The sequence below is a fragment of the Ambystoma mexicanum genome, chromosome 6q, assembly GCF_040938575.1.
Source record: "Ambystoma mexicanum isolate Mex_15411 chromosome 6q, UKY_AmexF1_1, whole genome shotgun sequence".
Taxonomy (NCBI): Eukaryota; Metazoa; Chordata; class Amphibia; order Caudata; family Ambystomatidae; genus Ambystoma; species Ambystoma mexicanum.
This window is the reverse complement of record NC_090937.1, coordinates 1,639,445,384-1,639,458,218: the sequence shown is the minus strand read 5'-3', so window position 1 is coordinate 1,639,458,218 and position 12,835 is coordinate 1,639,445,384.

Here is a 12,835-nt window from a genome sequence, read left to right as displayed (position 1 = left end):
GTACTTTTCTTAAGCAGCGGCCTAATCCAGGCACAGTTCCAAAAGAGATCTCAGGGTTCCTTTCCCCAAGATGACAGCACAGTTCCAAAAGTGATCTCAGGGTTCCTTTCCCCAAGAAGACAGCACAGTTCCAAAAGAGATCTCGGGGTTCCTTTGCCCAGGAAGACAACACCAAAGTTCATAAAGTCCCAGGTTCCCTTCCTCAAGACTCCAGCTTGTCAAATTAGTCTCAATTTCTCATTATTCAAAACCAACTCCAGGTTGCTTTGTTTTGCTTCACTTCAGAAACCTCTTTCATCTACTTGCCTTTGCTATCGGTACAGTTCTTTGGTTTTCACAAGTACGGTATCCACGGTCTAGGTGCAGTTGTCAGACCACATGGTACACCCATAATAAAGCAGCGCTGATGAGTTAAGATGGTGCAAGATACCTACAGAAAATGTATATTACATGGCCGCGTTAGCGGCCATGTAGTTATGCTTAAGTTGGTGTTTCCATAGGAAGAACACTTTTTGGGCGGCTTATAACTTCGCTCCCCCTGGACGAATCCTCTCCTAACTTTGCGAAAGAAGTATACGGCCCACTCTGAATTATTTTGCAAAGTTTGGTGAGGATTCGTCCAGGGGGGGAAAAGTTATAGGGGGGTCCCAAAACTTTTTTTTCCCATAGACTGAATGGGAAAAAACTTTGCGCACGGCTACAGCCCGAACCGCTGGACGGATTTACACCAAATTTGCGGCAGGAGCGGCGGCTTGGTCCCGAAAGCGTGCTTTTGCAAATTTGGTGTAAATCCGTCCAGTAGTTTTTTTAAAAATGACCAAAATGTAAGGCAAAAAAAATTGTGATATCTGTGTTCGCTTCGTGGACAGACTTCCCTGTTGGCTCCGCGGACAGCACCCCGATTGGCCCAGCGGCTTGCGTCATGTCTGCGGACATGCAACGTGTTCGCTGATTGGGCGGCGTGGTGCGTGATGCGCGTCAGATTTTCTGTCGCGCCCGCCATCTTGCATTTGCGGACGTCCGCGGACAGCGCAGTGAAAGTTTGTTCAAAATGTGTATTTAGTAGAGTGTGTTGGTGTTTAGAAGTCTTTGGGGAGGATGGGGGAGTATGAGATAGGTTCAAAGTTGTATTTTATTTATGTGCTAGACGCTTTTGTTGTGTTTGATTTGTCTGCGGACAACACGGCTGTTCTGGAATGTTCGTAAATAAACAGAATGGATTCAGTGTCAACTTGAAAGTGTTCTAAGAACACTCGTGGGGTCTTGGAATATTTGCAGGGGGTGTCCTGGAGACGTTGTCTGTATTGTTCGTTGGCAAGGTGAAAATGTTTTAAGAACAATCGCGGTGTCCAGAAATGTTCGTACATAAAGAAAATGGGGGTGTCCTGAGGACGCTGTTTGTATTGTCCTCTGGCAAGTTGAATGTGTCCTAGGACCTTCCCCCTGTCCGCAGACATAACAATGGTTGCAATGTTTGTATCTAGGGGTGTGATATGCTGCGGTGGTTGTGGCCAGGGTATAGAATGTTGGGTGCATGGCCATTTGGCCATGCACCCAAGAGTGTATGCCCTGGCCACAACCACCGCAGCATATCACACCCATAGTGGCTTTTAACTTTGGGTCAAAAACTAATTTATAAGGAACAATGTTATAAGCTTGTATGGGTGTGATATGGTGCGATGGTTGTATTTATCTTGTTATACGTACTATTTGGTTTAGTAACGGGAGTCCATGTTTTTCTTGTTCATTTCTGTAATAAAAGAAAATAGCATGTTAGTATTAGTATTTTATAATGACTTATTACTTTGTACAATCAACATTTTCTTCTTTTTATTGACCCTCATATTTAGTAGATTACAAACCAAAGTACTGTGCAATGTGCAAAGTTTCTGTGTTTGTTGCTAAAATCATTGGGTCTGTGGGAGAAAAAAAATCCATGTTGGATTAAAAAAAAAAACCTTTTTCTGTTATACTACAGTTTATTTATTTGTTTGTTTTCCGTGTTTACTTGTTCTTTCTGCTTAATGCTTTATGCATTGGATTGTTCCAGTTTTTGTGAGCAGTAAGATATTAGGTATTTGTTTGGATATTGTAAAATTTTGGCCCAGTTAGATACCAGTAGGCGTATTCTAACTGTTTACGTTTTGATATAATTTCGTGGTATTGATTTATCTGTTTGCATATTTGTAAATTTTGGGACAGTTAGATACCAATTGGCGTATTCTAACTGTCTATTTTCTGCTCTATTTCAGTGGTATTAATTTATCTGATTAGTTGTTGTAGAATCTTTGGGCAGTTAGATAGGTTTTGAAATATTGTGACAGTTTATATTTTTTTACTATAAGTGTACTTAAGGTTTAAGTACAGTTCAGTTATGAAATTATGGTTTTAAGAACACTAAATACGCGTTTGTAAGATTAGCTGGTTATCTCTGCTTTAGAGTAACGGTACTATCATTACATTCAAACCATCCACATTTTTTTTTATGTATGCATTGAAGTGCCCTGAGTTGGTTGTGGCTCCTGCGTGGTAGATTATACCTATTGTTGTGAAGGTTTTCCTACCAAGTGAAATTTGACCATGTGTGAATCCAGTCAGCTTGCAGTTGTTTTTCGTACCATCTGCATTGTAACGTAGAAGCATTAGTATTACGTATTAACTATGTGTTTGTATTAGTAACGTGGAGCGATTATCTGAATTGCAGGTAGAACATAATCTACTGTGGTTTGCATTTTGTACAAGTTGCTGAAATTGAACGGATTCACAATTAGGTATTGATATATAGACAAAGTGCTCATTGGGGATTTGTTCTTGTGTCACATTGTTGCATAGGTATGTTTTTGTTTTCCAGTACTAATAGTAAGTACATTAGAAATTCTTGTGGATCTTCCTGTGAGTTTATGGTGAATTTCACCATTCCAGCACAGTAGTCCAATTGTCGTCTTATTCCAAAAACACTGTACGTGTTGTCAGGATTGTTTGCTGCATTTCTTTGAAGTACTAACATTTGCAAACACAATGGGTCTGTACTGTGTAAGTAAATGTTGTCAACAATTGGTGGTAATTGAAATAGAATATTCATTGCTACATTTGTGTAGCAACTTACACCAACTATATTTGAGAATTTAAATGGTCCAGGTAGTTCTGTATCTAACTGCTTTTGTTTGGAGTTTGTCTTCCTTCTTTAAAGAAGTACCTGGTTTACATTCCCTAATTGATTCTTTTTTTGCTTGTGGTACTTGATGAAGTTTTAATTTCTTTTAGTCTCTTTGGAGGATTTGCAGTGACATCCTGTTGTATTTCTGTTTGATTTAGTTTTCTTTTAGAACATTTTCCTTTTTGTGGAACAGGATATGTTTGTAGATGGGGGGTGTATAGTGAACAAAGTCGATTGTATTCTAAAATGCAAGGAATATCAGCGTTTACTTTACTTGCATCAAAGTTTATTAGAAATAGACCGTCAATTGTACGTAGGCGTGACAGTGCTACGTAGCTCATGCCTTCTTTAAAGACTCTTACCAATGTCTATCATTGCTTTGTCTAAAGTAAGACCTTGTGATTTATGAATGGTGACTGCGTATGCAAGAGTTAGAGAAAATTGTTCTCTGCGTACATACATGTCTTTGAAGAGAAGGAATCGAGCTGTTGAGCGTCCTATTCTTTTTACTTCTGAAAGTTTGTCAAAGAGAATATTGACAAACTGAATTTTGTTGTCACGTGGGTATGTTTGAAAGCCAACAACTGTACCCACTGCTCCATTAACTAGTCCTTGGTCCACGTCAAGGTTACGTTTAAGCATTACTCTGCAATTTAAGGATAATTTTAATATCTTTTCCAAGCCTGCTGTGTTTGAGATTGATTTTTCTAAACTATTTAGTCTTGCTGTGGCTTGGTCACACATGGGTAGTGTCATTCCATGTACATCTAGTTTGTCTGTGGCGCTAATTTCCATAATTTGTTGAATTTCTTTGCTTAACATTATTTCATTGAATTTGAAACAGCTTGCAAGAGTTGGCATTAAGGCCATACAATTGACATTTTTGTGGGCTAATTGTTCCATAACATCTGTAGCACATGCATTATCAACATAAAGTGCATGAATGTGCCGGGTTTTCAATATTGCTTCTGCTTCTCTAGAAAGTATACCAACTCTGATACTTTTTAAGATGTTGGCATAAGTGAGATCTGCAGATTGGCGCATGTTTTCTGTTAATTCTCTGTATTGGAAATGTTGCCAAAGGTTGACATTTCCAATGCTGCCAACAGTTTTACGGCAGAGTTTGTTGTCCTAATGTTTTAAAAATAGGCTCACCTTTTTTCTTCAATTGAAGAAGATCTCCGAAAACAATGATGTGTTTTCCTGCAAATAGCTCTTCATAGTTTGTTTTGAGTACTTCTTCTAATCTGAGGTGAATCAAAGCCAACATTAGGTTGGACACCATGCTCACTTCATCTATTAGTAGCATTTTCATTTGTTTCAATACTCTGCGTACTTCCATTGCAGCTTCTGCAGAAAGTTTGTAATAATCTAACTTGTTTTGGTGTTCTACTGGCAGGAGTAGTAATCGGTGTAAAGTGACACCACCTATGTTGTAGGCAGGTAGTACCTGTGGGGGCAGTGACAACAGCTGACAGTTTGTTGTTTGTCAATTGTTGAAGGAACTTACTGATGGTTTTGATTAGGAATGTTTTGCCAGAACCAGCTTCACCACTGACATACAATAGTATAGGTTTGTAATTTTAGCAGGTGCATTCTTTGTTTTCATGTTGCACACCATGTGCAATTTTTTTGTTATTTCTTGAAAAATGCTACGTTGCTCTTTGTTTAGTTTTGATTGTAGTGTAGTTAAGTCTTCTTTATCTTCATAGTGACACATGGGGCCTCATTACCTGGTAGGCGGTGAGCCATGGTGCTATTAGCGCCATGGCTCATGCCGGTAAAATACCAGCACCGCCTTGGCGGAAAGGGGATTTACCGCCCCATTCCAAGGTTCGAGGGGCGGTAAATCCCCTTTCCGCCATTGCCCTTCCCCATTCCCATTTCTGCCCCATAGGGCTCTATGGGAATGGGGAAGGCGCTAATTACGGCACCGCAATTTTGCAGTGCCGTAAATAGCTCCGAGGTCCCTTGGCGGGTTGGATTTTAACGCCTGCAAAAAGCAGGCGTTAAATCCCCCAACCCGCTAAGGGACCTCGTAGTAAGGCGGTAGGGATTTACCGGTACCGGTAAATCCCTACCACATCCGTGTAATGAGGCCCATGGTGTTTTCTACTTCTATCTTAGCTAATTCTGCCTCATTTGTTATTAGTGGTTCTCCCAGTGGTTCTTGGCTTCCTGTGACAGAAGTTTGACTACTGTCAGTAGTGTCCTTATCTAGTTGGGCCTGGAGTTCCTCTTCGTGTTGCTGTTCATTGTGCAACATTGTTTTGTACTGTGCAAAGTTTACATCAGTTATACTGCTTTCATTGGCTTTGAAAGCATCTTCATATGAGTCATAGGTATCTAGTATTTCTTCTTCTTTTCTCCATGGTTTGAAGAGTTGTAGCAGGGACATGTAATATATTTCTTTATGTTGAGGAGTCTTTAATGACAATTTGATATGATTAAATAAATTTGGTTTTGTGAGTTTTACTAAGCTGCCATCACAGTTTGTCACTTTGTATTTACGGTTTTGCTCATCAGGTTTTATATTATTTTTGTATGTGTAGTTTTGGGCTATGTGGTATAGACACATGGGGCCTCATTACACGGAAGGCGGTGAGCCATGGCGCTACTAGCGCCATGGCTCATGCCGGTAAAATACCTGCACCGCCTTGGCGGAAAGGGGATTTACCGCCCCATTCCAAGGTTGGAGGGGCGGTAAATCCCCCTTCCGCCATTGCCCTTCCCCATTCCCATTTCTGCCCCATAGGGCTCTATGGGAATGGGGAAGGCGCTAATTACGGCACCGCAATTTTGCGGTGCCGTAATTAGCTCCGAGGTCCCTTAGCGGGTTGGTTTTTAACGCTTGCAAAAAGCAGGCGTTAAAGCACCAACCCGCTAAGGGACCTCGTAGTAAGGCGGTAATGGTTAACGGTCACCGTTACCATTAACGGTGGCCGTTAACCATTACCACCTTCCAAATTGGTACTCCTGTTTGGGTAGTATGTGTCCAATAAATTGTTTTTTAAAATGTCTTGGCTGTTGGGATCATGTTTGGCTATTGTTTCTATATCTTCGTATGATTTTAGAACTCTTTTTCTAGATTTAGCTGGACCAAGACTTAGCCATACTATATTTGCAGATTTACCATACAATGCAGTAGCAGTTAATCGATCAGCTGCTTCATAGGATCCACATTCTCTATGGGACAGCATTTTTATGCCCAAGCTGTATAATTTCTGAGACACTGTTTTATCTGATGACAGGTCATTCCAGAGGTCTTGGAGCTCTGTCTTTTCTGATTTGGTTAAGTATGCTGTGACATATCGTGCAACTGCAGTAGAATTGTCTGCAATGTACTGCACATCTATGTTTGCATTCCACGAGTGGGCAATGATTGCATTGTAATCATTGATATATTTTTCTTCTTCTTTCCTTTTTATGCAATATGTATTTTTAGGTGACTTACCTTTAACACTATGTCTAACTGAAGACATGAGGTTGTTCACTTGACCTGTATTTGTAACTGGTCTAGGGAAACCAAATCGGCATTTGGTGTAGTATTTCCCTTTGTTTTTGTATTTGCAACGACAATATTTGCCACATTTGTGTCTTTGGAATTGTAAGATTTTTGCATGTAGATCACTATTTGTGGATTCTGACGGAATTTCACAAGTGACATATTTTTCAATAAACTGTAAAACAGTGGCATCACTGTCTTGACCAAATTTAGGAGCATCTTTAATCCATAAAAGCATGTGGACATATGGCGCTCCTCTGGCTTGGTATTCTTTTCTCCAAAAGAAGTGTTGCACTTCTCCCAGGGGAGGAACAGTTTTATTACAAATAAAATGTAGCATAGCAATGAAGTGATGGTGAAAATATCTAGAAACATTAACAGGATCCTGAGAACAAAGTTCTCCAGGTGTTAGTATATCTATGTTTTTTTTGTTTTCGTTTGATATGCGTAGGAAAGCATGTAAATCTTCCCATGCATATTCTGCGCAACTTAATGTAACAAACCAAGTGGGTGGGCCAAGATTTCTGATCATACAACGTACATCTCCATGGCGTCGAAACCAGTACTCTTTAGTACCTCGCATATTTGCTAATAGATTTGTAAGATTTGTCTGTAAAACCTTATCTTTTTGTTGTACTTTTTGTAATAATTGTGTGGCTGTCATATTTTGAAAGTGTGATCCTGATTTTAATATGTGTGCAACTCCGTAACATAAAGTTGCTAGTTCAATTTCAAAGAGTAGGTGGAATATGTATTCCACATTTTGTCGAAATCTGGGATCTTCAGAATACATTCGTAATGAGCGATATTCTGATGCTGATATTTGTACAGGTCTATCATCGTATCTTCCTCCTTTGCCAGTAGGAAAGAGTAGAGGAAAAGCACGTGCTTCTAAACTTTTTTCCCATATGCTGATTCGTGATCCTTTTGTTTGACGCATTTGGTACGTTTCCAGTGCATCTTCTATGGTGTCATTAGAGTGCAATGGGTGAATTGTATAATGGTCTAAAGTGTTTGCTATTGTAGCAGGATCTAGGAGCTCATATTGACCAGTTTCTTGTGTCTCTTGAATTATTTCAGTTTTATCTTTCAAGTTTTCTTCGATATTAATTTCTTTGTAATAATCATTATTCTCTTTGAGATATTGCAGGGCTTCTCTAACTTTATGTAAATCTACCAGTTGTTGCCAAGTTTTTTTGTCTTTTGTAGGTACTCCATTTACCAAGATAATTAAACATTGTTGTATTGGACGTTGCACTCCTAGAGTGTGCACATTTTCTTTTAGATCTAATGGTAAATACACTACTTTTCCACGAATACCTTTCACTAATTCAGAGGGAGGTAATTTTGCAGTTTTTGGTTGAAGGTGTATTATTGTTTGAAATGGATGAACTGTTTGAATTATGATGCTCTCATATAAATTAAGTTGTTGAAGGAGTTTTGGTAGTGGATGTAATTCCAAGTTATTTGAGATAGCACGTGAAGGAGTTTGGTTGTTGTCAAGTTTGGTAGTGCAGTAACTGCAAAGTATTATGGGGTCAGTTATTTCTTATTTGCTTTCTGCTATAAGGTATAGAGCTAATTCAAACCATTTAGAATCTTCATTGTCTTCTATTTTGTATGAAAGGTCTATAGTTTTTGTGTTACTTTTATAACACGTTCTGCGGCAACATACACACACGTGGTTTGGTACTTCAGCTGAAGTGCTTTGAAATGTTAGTATTTCTTTTTTGTATGTGTGTAGTGAAAGGTTGCCATGTGCAGATTTGTTACGAAGTTGGTTGACAGCTATTTCATCTTGGAAGTGGGTTTCATTTCCAAAATATTTTTTCTGTATATACTCGATTTCTTCTAGTAGGTCTTTTGGTGTACCATGTAGAAGAATGTTATTTAAATTGGCTAGTGCTAAAGCAGGACTTTTTGCATAATACAGTTTATAAACTAGATTTCTTATACTTGCATGATGTGTTGATATCCTTTTGATATCATGGAAGGTTGTTTTGCAAGTAGCTCCTGATATGCAGGCCAACGAATGTCCTTGCAGTCCTGTGTGCTTGCGTACTGGACAAGCATCCATACTTTGCAGTATTTTAATTTTGATTTTGTGTTTGCTTTTCACATATTGATTGAGGAATAGGCGTAAAGATTTGACATTTTTTTTGGGAATGTTACACATTGACGTGCATGGCCATGTGTAAATTAGATGTTCTGATTCAGTCGAATGGAGGGGTAAATCTAAGTTTTCAGGGCATATTTTTGTAAGGAGTACTTCTTGTTCCATTATGGTATTATTAACTTTTTCATAACCTCGACCACTGCTATGGATGGCAATTGTATTTGTTTGCTTTTGTTTGTACGCTTCTTCATTAAAGTATGGTTCTGTGCTTGTAGTGTGACTCCATTCACCTCCACAGATATTTAAGAGGTTATTTCTGTTCACATTTCGTTTATTGAGAAGTCTTTTTTGAAGTTTAGTTATTAGTTTTGTCAGTGGTTTAATTCTGTTTAATACAACAATAAATAAGTTTCTTTTGAGAAGAATTGCACTGTCTATCAACGCTTCTAAGATTACTTTCCTACAATAGGTTTGAAGTGTTGAACCTGGTTTGTCTCCTGTTTTTATCAGATTTTGAAGGACTTTGTGACGGAACATTTTGGCTAATATACTTTTCTTGGTATGCTTATCAAGATTTATAGAAGACATTTTATTTGTAGTGATGGTTGATTTTCTGTTAATAGTTTTTTGGGTCGTTTTACTTTGTGATAGAGGAGGCAAAGTTTTTGCACTAGAAACTTCTTCTGTTTCACAACATGACTGTATTAGCTGTTGTGTTTCAACGTTTTTTACAAATTCTGCTATAGATGGATGTTTATGTTGGAGACTTTTCTTTTCATTTGCTCTACTTCTGCGTCCCTTTCTACGGAGTTGCTTTTTTGTGGGCATTCTGTAGCGTCTGTTGAAAAAAATACAGAAGGTATGGGTTGGGGTTTTCTGCAATGCATGTGTGTTGTGTGCATGATTGTTTGAGTAAGAATATAAAGATGTATGTAATGGTGTGTGATTGTGAATTGGGAAGTTGAACTACCAGGGATGGGTATTCTTCAATTAATGTGTTACTAAACTGGTCTTCAGATGACAGAAAAAAGTAAGCCTGAGGTGTGGAGAAGAATAAATAATATAGGTAAAGCTATACAATTAAAACAGTTGTTTGTTCTACAACATCTACATTCTAGCGGCTGAGTTGGGTAATTTGTGTGCCGAAAAATAGGAATTTGAGGGCCATTCTGACAGGAGATCACTGTTTAAGACGGGGCGATTTTTGGTCAGAATGGTGCAGAATCTCTATTTTTAGGCACAGAAATATCATGAATGCACCGTACAGTGCGTGTGAGTTATAAATCAAATATTATGGTAACAATCTACTTACTTTTTTTTCAAAAATGAGTAGTTTGCTTCTTAGTTGTTCTTTGTAAATCAAAATCGGCTGCTTCTATTCAGGAGAATGGGCTTCACTGCAATTGTAAAAGAAAGAAATTAGTAATTTGGTTGCTATATAGCACTGTTTTCATTTTAGACATAGATTTTTTTAAATTGAAATGCTCAGCGCCTTCCTCAAAACCATTAAAACTATATTATGACTAAGAGTAGGAAAGAAAATATCTTTACTATGGTTTGTGGTATTCATAATCTACCAACGTATACCACTATTCTTGTAACTAAGCTTTTCCACATGTGTGTCGCAAAGGCGGGTGAAATCACCTGATTTTGTTTTTGGCGGGTGAGACGCCCATTGGAATGAATGGGTGTGCAGGAGGCTTGGCGGGTGAGTCAGTCCTTTACAAGGCGGGTGACACCCGCCAAAAGCGTGTGAGTTGAGAGGTATGTGTCGTAGCCTGCTTTTGCACGTAACAGTGAGTGAATGTCATAGTCTGCTTGTCCTATATAAATGTATGTAAGTACTCATATAAACGAAAAAAATTAAAACCAATTATGTGTTTGTACAAATATTATTGTTTGAGATTTGATCATAGAGTGTGTATGTTATTTTGTGTGATTATATGTCGTGTATATATTTTATTTCAAAAATGTTAGTTTAATAGTATTTGCATGTGTGTGTGTGTATGAAGAAATTAAACGATATAAAGGTTTGTAAGTGACAGGTCATTTTAGGACAATTAAACAATGATCGTCCATTTATTTTTCAGATTATAGAAGGTAAAAGTCGGTTAGAAAATGTGTTCATGTGCTGTGTAGAAAATATGCATACCTGTACTTTCTGTTCATGTATGTGAATATGGACCAAGCTGCAAGTAGAAATATTGGAGATTTGTATAGTATTTCTCGTAGATCGTGGTTGTCAATGGTATGAGACTTGTACTCCGAGAGATACACCGTACATTTGTAGTGCTGCTCTATGATGATGCAGTTACATGTAGAGTTATTGGATTTGATTGGTGGATGGTCATGTGATTGCTTAGCTACATCCAATGAGGGAATGGCACAGAGAGTGAAATCGAAATGGTAGAAGGGCTGTACATGTTACGATACGTTCGCGGACATGGCGGTAGTTCTAGGACACCGCGTATTACATCCGGGGAATTTGGGGAGAGGAGGTATGGAAATGAGATTGGATGAAGCAAGGGATTGGTCAGTAAAGTTTAGTGAGTGTGTTGTGCTAGGAGAGGTTTTCTCAGATATTGTTTTTGCAGAGAGAAGAACAGATAGCTATGGCTGAGTGTTTCAAAACACAGATTGTATGGATTTTAGGAGACTCGTGGATTCATTGGTTGAATGTGCATGCAGAAAGCTGTGGAGTATCTATAGATCTTGGATTCCCACATGTCGAAGTGCTGTGGCATGGAGTGCGTGGAATGAAGTGGTTGGACTTGCTACCTCTCTGTACAACTTTGAAGATAGAGGAACATCCAGACATAATTGTAATTCATTGTGGAGGGAACAGTTTAGGACATGTGTCTGGAATTTCTTTGCAATTTGCAATGAAAGAAGGACTTCAGAAGATAATGGACATGTTTCCAAACTCTAAAATTATTTTTTCACGGATTGCGCAGAGACAAGTGTGGCTTCGTTCTTTCTCATGTGGTCCACAAATGGAGAAAACAAGGCGTAATGTTAATAAGGCTGTTTGTGCCTTCCTAAGAGATTTTGGCATGTCCTCTTTTAACAATGAAAATATTTTGTTTCGTAGTACATACATTTTTCGCAAAAGATGGAGTCCATCTTACTTATGCTGGCAATCAGATTTTTCTGAGAAATGTACAAAATGCATTGCGACCTTTTTTAGAAATACAGCATTCGTTTTGAAGTACGTCTTACGTAGTTAAAATGTTTTACATTCAAACACCTCCCAAAGGACCTTTTCAGAGCCATTACTTCCTGTTAGAGAAAAATGCACTGGTTTCAATAGGGTAGCAATGCAATTGTTTTTCTGTTCGCGGACCGTCCGCAGACTTTCACGAAATGGAAATGGCAATGCTTTATGTATCTTCACTTCCATTTTTTAACTGTGAAAGGCGGCTCTGAAAAGAGCCTTATTTGTTTTTTTTTTGATTTTTGTTATTTTTTTTTTTTTTTGTTCTTTTTTATACACGACACACTAGGAGAGGAGGGAAAGGAGAGTAAAGGGAGTGGGACACCAACCACAGGGATAAGAAAGGGTGAGCTGAGAGAGGAAGATGTAGAGTGGGTTTTATTTGGGTAGTGAGCAGGTCTTCTGGTGCTCTGAGACGATCGTCTCAAAAGCACTCCGAAGTCGTTCCCCCCTGCAGAGTACTGTGTCACAGTACACACATACAACTGTGACCCTCGAAAGGTAAGGGTCATCAGAATTCTGTATGGCCAGTGAGGCAGCTTGAGGAAGACGCTGTCCCACAGAGGCGTTTCTTGTGGTGACAGGATCAGGAACGTAGGATGAAGTAGAGGCAATCAACCTACTACGCTTCTCGCAAGGTACAACCTTGCGAATGGCCCCAGTGTGGAATGAGCGCAGGTGTCGCTTCATGGTAGTGGTCCCAAAGCTATACGAACCATGCTTCCCGCGACTGAGTACCATTTTGCACTCATTACAGGTGACACGGTTCGCATGAGACTTAGGACCGATTCCATGAACGGTAAACAACCGCCACACCCAAGATTCACGCCGAGGGCGGGTAGT